Source organism: Nannospalax galili, unplaced genomic scaffold, assembly GCF_000622305.1.
Source record: "Nannospalax galili isolate Female #2095 unplaced genomic scaffold, S.galili_v1.0 scaffold406, whole genome shotgun sequence".
Taxonomy (NCBI): Eukaryota; Metazoa; Chordata; class Mammalia; order Rodentia; family Spalacidae; genus Nannospalax; species Nannospalax galili.
In genome coordinates this window covers 4,033,374-4,041,110 of record NW_008357033.1, presented here as the reverse complement: position 1 = coordinate 4,041,110, position 7,737 = coordinate 4,033,374, and the positions used below count along the sequence as shown (strand labels likewise).

The 7,737-nt window shown below is 40.9% G+C and overlaps 1 pseudogene; it reads right to left on the bottom strand.

Moving 5' to 3' along the window:
- Window positions 1-1,449: 1,449 nt before the first annotated feature.
- On the bottom strand, window positions 1,450-1,730 carry LOC103751414 (annotated as a pseudogene).
- Between the last annotated feature and the right edge of the window lie 6,007 nt (window positions 1,731-7,737).

Here is a 7,737-nt window from a genome sequence, read left to right as displayed (position 1 = left end):
CTTTGAAGACAAGATAAGCAGATTCTCTGCACCTTTTGGTCAAAGACAGCTTGCTTCTCCTTTGATGATCTTGGAAGCAGAACAGGCTCCTGCACTCTATTTCCCCCTGATAAGTTTTACAATGTATAGACTCCTTACCCCACAACTCGGATCCTGGTTGATGAAAGGGGACAGAAGGGGGCAGTTTTAACAGAAGCTGTTCTGATAAGCCCTGGACTCCTTCTCTCCTGCCTAACTTAAAAAAAAATCTTCCAGCCTTCTGCATCCCCCAAAGACCCCCCTATAAAGGCCACCAGCCCACAACCTATAGGCTGACAACTTCCCTATCCTGAAGGGAATTGTCCTGTGTGCTATTCCTCTGCTAATAAACTCTATCCAGCTGGAGTTTTGTCTGTGTCCTGGTACTTTCTCCCGATTGACCTGATTCATCTATCAGTTTCTACTTCAGTTCCAGCTTGAGCTCCTTGATGATTCCCTTGATGATGGATTGTGACCTGGAAGTATAAGCTGAAACAAAGCCCTTTCCTCCCCAAGTTGGTTTTGCTCAGTGTTTTGTCACAGCAACAGAGATGCAAAGTAAAACACTGTAATAAAACACCCTGACCAAAAGCAACTTGGAGAGGAAAGGGTTTATTTGATCTTGCAGGTCACAGCCCATCCTTGAAGAGTGCCATATAAGTTTGGGGGATTGAACCCAGAACCCCTACCTTACTCAAAACTAGTTTTCATGTTTAAAAAGATTCAAGCATTTTTACTCTTTGTAAATATACGTGTGTGTGTGTATTTTTCTAATTATTCAGTATAATTTGGATAAAAAGCTGTTTTCAAATTTGCCTATTAATATATGAATCCAATGAATTAGAGTAAAAGGCCCTATAACATGCTTCAATGTTTAACAATGTAACTCTAACACTATTTTCTTTAGATAGAGATTCCCAAAGATTTGGGCTAAATCATCTTATCCAAATTATACAAAAGATCAATCTAGAATAGCAACAATATTCATAATATTTGATACTTTAAGTACTGATGTTCCTTGATTAAATGATTAAGGTATTCTATGTAGGGCCTGTGTTGGATAAGAAAGCAGGCTGAGCAGGGGCCAGGGGAGCAAACCATTAAGCAGCGTTCCTCCATGGCCTGTGCACATTTTATTAATAGAAGGAAATGGACAACACTACAATGACTCCTTCTAGAGTCCCATTTCCATTTCTAATCATTAAAATAAAAATAAATATTTGGTCATGCTTACAAGACCTATAAAATTCCAATTTCTAACAGGTTCGATCTCTTGTTTCTTTTAATGTTATTAATGTTGGGTATATAAATGAAGAATTCTTGTTAAAAGAAAGTTTAACAGATACTATATTGTTATGTAATTTCTTCTATTTTTTTTTTTTACAGTTTTTGAAACCAGAACATTTATTTTATGACTGATTGCTGAAATCCTCAAGATGAGCTGGATGCTCCAACAGCCGCCCTGTTGGGTTTTGGTGTTGTTCCTTCACAGAATCCATGTCTGAATCTGTGATAGACAATTTTCAGGTGCCTCATCTGCCTAGTCCTGGTAGTGCTTTGGCACTCCAGTTACACTTCCTCTTGCGCTTGGCGGGGTAGCCACATTTGCCACAGGTTGACTTCTGAAGGTGGTAGGCCTTAGAGCCACAGTGGTGGCACAAAGTGTATGTCTTATTGAGACACTTTCCAAACAATGACATTCCTTTCATCATCTTGCTTCTGCCCCCAAGGCCAAAGAGACCAGAAGAAGAGGCATTCTTCTATGTTTTTCATTTACTTTTCCAAAATAAATCTGGTATGATACCAATATAATAAAATAGATCAAGTTATTATCCACAGATAAGAGCTAGTAGAGTTAGAAATAGTCACTCTACATGAGGTTATAGCTAAAAGATCTAACCAATAAAAAGAAAAACCAAATTAGAAGATGATAGATTTGTTTAAATACTCCAAATATAAGTAAAATAGTTCATAGAGTACAAATAACTACAAATACAGGGGGAAACATAGTCAATCTCATTTTGAGTTTTTTTTCCAATGTTTGTTTCCTTAATCTGTTACCTTTACTCCATTAGGCCAAGCAATGTTCTTGATTATTTTAAGTACAATAATCCTATTATATGTCACATGCAAATGTTATGTCAGAGGACAAAAGAAACAAAAAAGTCAGATCAGGATCATGATGGCTGATAGTTTTGATATGATCCAGGAGTTTCTTCCTTATTGGCTTTACCAGCTGTTCCTCTCTCCTGAAGACTGCTCTTCCTGCCTGCTACTCAGCCTCATCTACATCAGATCCTTGGAAGCCTTTCCTAGGAACACTGGAGTAAACATGCGACCCTGCATGCACAAAATGTCGTGTTTGACCAACAGGGGAAACTGTGAAAGAAAATTCCCAGAAAATTCTGCATCTTGAACTGAACTTCCTGCAAGGCGGACCAACTGATTAGCTCTTCAACTGTGGAGAATTTGGAATGTTGCAGACCTAGAGCCTATTTACAATTTATCTTGGGCCATCTTTAGCCCCTAAATAGCCACTCCTTGCCCACCTCTGTTTCTAACTTAACATCTTGTGACTAACAGATTTTAAAAAACCTTTTGGAAAATATTGTTAGTACATCACCAACTTCCATCAACCAAAAGGCTAAGTGTCATCAGATCACATCTGAGCCCTATAGTTGAGATTTCCCTTGCTGTAACCACCTACTTAATGTTTCCACCAACATATTTGAAAAGCATCTTAATTTATGACTTTTCTTGTTCTGTTATAAAAGCTTCATGAAACTGTTACCACGTTGGAACATGGAATTTAGGGTAACCTGAATCTGTGTTCCCAGGCCATGGTCACTCATATTTGACTCCAGAATAAACTATGTCTTATCCTCTTTGAGATGAGAGTTGTATTTTCGCATCAACATAAACAAGTGTCCTTTCCTGCTGAGCCATTTTGCTGGCCCTGCGACAAGTCTTATATCGAGTCTGGGATCTACGGAGCAATAAGATTCTCTCATCAGTAAGTTGACTTATGTTACTGAAAACAGTGCTCAGTAGAAACTTAATACTTGATAGATGAATGAAAAATAATTTTTCTTATTTATTTTTATTTTATGTGTATGAGTGTATTGCCTGCATGTATGTGAGTGCACCTGTGTCATGAAATGCCACAGAGGTTAGAAGAAGGCATTGGATTCCCCTGGAACTGGAGTTAAGGACGATTTGTAGCCGCCGTGTGGGTGCTGGGAATCAAACCTGGGTCCTCTGCAAGAGCGGTCAGTGCTCTTAACCACTGAGCCATCTCCCCAGTCCTGAAAAATAATTTTTTTTCTGAATCATGGACTCATGTATAAAGTGATTAGAAAACATTTCTTTCGGCTTTCTAAGGCAGGGTAATATGTGAAGTCTGGCCTGGACCTCCCTATGTAGCTGGGGTTGGCTTAGAACTCACAATCCCCCTGTCTCAGCTCCTCAAGTGTTAGGATCACAGGTGAGCACCACCACAGGAAATTTTTTCTTCATTTATTATTATTATTATTTTTATGGGTTGGGGGACAGATTCCTGATCCCCAATCCAGGCTAAGCAATCAGAGCCAACTCAATGAGGTGCAAGAGCCAGCCAGTTTACCAGCCATCTCAGGGAATTCTGGTTCATAATGAAATTTAGAAAACTCCCTGCCTACAGGTACCTCTACAGGAGACTGCCTTATTAAGTATGCATGAATTAATATAATCATAGCAAAGTAAACAGGACAATGCAGGAATATTAGGATTTTCCGTGGCTCAAGACCATTCCAGACATTCAGATGACTCATTTATTTCAGCTCAAATGGTGTGTACTATAAGAAAAAAAAATCCTGACATATGAATTTAAAGAGGAAAGGTTTAAGTTGGTCATGGCGTTTCACACCTGTAATTCAAGTAACTTGGGAGACTAAAAACAGAAGGATTGGGAGTCTGAGACCAGCCTGAATTATAGAGTAAATCCAACTTTCACATGGGCCCTCAGGGGACACCCACCCAAACACGAGCTACCTGAAGGGCAGGGCTTCCTTCTGACACCCTCAGTCTTGTCCCACCCATGTTCCCCTTTGATCACTCATTCTGCTTCTACCTTGCTTTCCATCTTCCCCAATTATTTGTTTTTTAACACGGGGTCTCATACTGTGGAAAAGTGTGTCTCTGAACACCAGAGATGATTAAATAAGGGAATAAGGAGGGAAAGAGAAAGTTGAGGCCCTCAGCTTGACACTATGGGAAGTGATGAGAGCTTGGGGATGTGTGGCCTAGCCAGGGGTCTTACATGACTGATGGTACATGTAAAGGAGTATTGGGGAACCCTGCTGTTAAGGTTGGCTCCTTTCTCAGCAGGGGCTTCCTGCCTGACTTACCTGGAAAGTGCCACCAAGCACGGATGCTTGGCCTCATTTGAAACATGACCTTTGGCATAGTTACCTGCAATAAAACTACTCCCAGGTTTTTTCTATATGATAATTAGGCATTGCCTCATAGTTGGATGATAGGACCCTGCTACCACATGTAAATAAAACATACTATGAGCATCTATCAGCTGAAGCATTGGCTGCTGCCTCCACACTATATTTTCCTTGACCCCACTGAATAAACGGAGCTGTTTCACTGAGTCTGGAGCTGTTTGTATCACTGAACATGCCTCCCCGGAAGGGCTTTCTTCCATCAGTGCTCACTGGCTGTCCTGACCCTGATCGTCGCTTCTGCTCCCTTTGCCCTTGTGGACTGGTGGCCAACGACCCACAAGGGGAGGGAGAGACCCCACAAAGGAGGAGGGAAAGCCACTTTGAATGTGGGCTGCCACATGTAGTTCTGGGACCCAGGTGGACTAAAATAGGAGGGAGGGAGCCTGGGAGGACAGGCTTGCTTTCTCTGCTGTCTCACTTCCTGGCTGCTACAAATTAAGCAACTTTTCTCTGCCACACCCTTCTTCTCCCACATCTGCCCTACCACAATCCCAAAACAATGAAGCCAGCTGACCATGGACTGGAACCTTTGAAATGGTGAGCTAAAATAAATTCTTCTACTGTTAAGTTGTCACAGAGAAAAAAAATTAAATTCAACTCCAGTTGCAATGTCAGCAACACCCCCACCCCTCCTCCAGCTGCTAGTGTAAAGAAGTCAGAAAGATAATTTTTGTAAGAGATGGCAAATTTATTTGTTAGCGTTATTGTGTCTCGTGGTATGAAAGAAGGAATTGGAAAGGTGAAATATGTTAAAAGTGTTAAGGTTCAGATAGCCCTGCCCCCTCACCAACAGGATCCCAAGGACTTCTCATGCTCCTGAGAAAAGGGAACCTAGCTGATAAGCACCTTGGTCTTTGAAGTCAAGAGAAGCAGACTTTTCTCCACTGTTTGGCCAACACAGCAGGCTTCCCCTTTGATCTCTAAAGAAGACAGGTTTTAACAGTGCTGCTCTCCCACTCCCCCCCAAACTTTAAAAAAAATACATCTTCCCGCCTTCTGCAGGAAGCAGAAGCCTCCCCTTTTAAAAGACCCCAGCTCAAAACCCGGGCAGACATTTTCCCTGCCCGGAAGGGAATCTGCCCCACGTGTTCCTTTGCTAATAAACCCTATTTTGATGGAGTTTTATCTGTGCCTTGGTGCCTCATCATCCATATGCTCGTTCTCCACCAACTTTTTACTTATCAAAAAGGATATGAAAATGGAGATCTTTTATTAAGAAGGATTTATGTATGAAGAATAAGATGGATGGATGTTTCCAGAATAGAAAAAAAAATGAAAAAGTCTACACAAATGAAGTTCTGAGTAGGTTTGTTAATATACGAAAAAATGAGACAAAATAATATATAGATAATCTTAAAATTTCTACAGTCATGATTTAGTCAAATAGTTTAAGGAACAAACAATATGTCTAGTCAAGGTTTATTTAAGAGCATTCTGTTTTTGTTCAAGCTTTATCTACATATCACATGATGGCTAAATTTCTTTTCTCTCCCTGTCTAGAAGCCATTTGGGAAGAAACTCATACTGATTCTAGCTACTCCAACAGCTATTAAAGTGCTTGAAAGTAAACCCTGAGTTCATCACGCTGGAGTCCAGCCTTGGAAGCCAAAAGAAAAACAAGGAAGAACCCAAATGGATGGATGCTCTTGTGAGCCCATCAAGAAATTCTCCCAGTTCCTTAGGACTAGTAATGGCTTTTCTCCTCCCTCACATCTTAGATAAAGACTTTCTTTCCTACCTCTATCCTGCAGCTATACACATAAAGCTGTAGAACCCTGAGACCCTCTTCATTCACCCGCTACCCCCAATCCCTCCAGACCCCCACTAATTGCTCTCTTAGCTTCTATAAAATGCTTGGCTGCTTCTTTAGACGTGCCTAGACATGCCCTGGCATGCACCGACTCCTGCCTGCTATTCCCCACCCCCCTTCCAGGAAACTATAGATTAAGCAAGTCCGAGCATAAAAACTGCCCTATAAGGTAAAAACAGAGACTCCTGGCACCACAGGTAACAGTCAGCACATTCCACAGCCCTGAGAATAGCACCTACCAATAAGAAACTTCCAGCGCTGCATCTTATACATCCAATAAGTTTAAAATTATGATGGCGCGCACAGGCTCCTTGAACCAACCAAAATGTATCTTTGGTATCCCACCCCCCCTTTTGTCTAAAACCTATAAAAGGCTCCACTCTCCCTTACTCTGGGCTCTCAGCATGGATCCATTGAGTTGGTGAGGTCTGAGAGCCCGAGCTTAAGCCCGAATAAACCATAAACCTTTGCTTTTGCATTTTGGTGTGTTGGGTCCTCGGTGGTCTTTTTGGGGTCCAGTGGATGGGGCACAACAAAGCCACACATACATTTTTGGAGCAATTTAGATAGGCTTACAGGAAGGGTTCCTTGACTGATACCTTATGTCCCCATTCAGCTCTACCAACAAAGTATCTTGGGAGAATAGGTTAGGATTAGACATGATTTTTGCTGAAAAAGATGGGGTTTATGTAATGATGGGAGAAGAAGATTATATATTATTTCCAATAACACAACTCCAAATGTAACTCCAGGGCCTTAAGGCACTTTATAAAGAACTAAAAAATTGGAAAGTCTCTGACCTCCTGGAACAATGGTTTGGAAAATGAAGAGGTCTTATGTGCTCTATGCTCCCTTCCTCGGTAATCACAATGGGTGTTGTGATCCTGTGTTATACCACGTGTTAGGGACCTAACCCAGGCTTAGTGAGTCAAGTTATTATCAAACAAATGTCCCCTCCCTATAGCAATTTCATATTCCAAGATATAAAAGAAAGAGAACCAATACCTTAATGAATTGAAGAAAAGAGTGTTTAAGAAAATAAGAGGAAGTATTTGTAAGAAACATTAGTTCTTTTCTTTCAAATCCTGTAAAACTTGGAACTCAGTTTATGATAAGGAATTCTAATCTTTTAATCACACAACATCCTGTAAGACTTTTGTTTAAGGAAGGCCCTGACACATTCCTGAGCCTGATGGTCTGGAGTAGTGGAGCTCTTCTCCCTTCCTATTGATTCTTTTAAACTAGCTAACTAGGAAAGAGTGAGATTAGACCCCAGTCAATGGGAAAAAGACACAGTTCTTTTGTGCTAGTGATGGAATCAAACTAAAGCCCCCCAGGTTAAAGTGGATTCAAACCAAGTCCCCCAGACCAAAGAAGAATATTCAGAAAAAGGAAGTAAGAAGTAAAATAATTCTAACT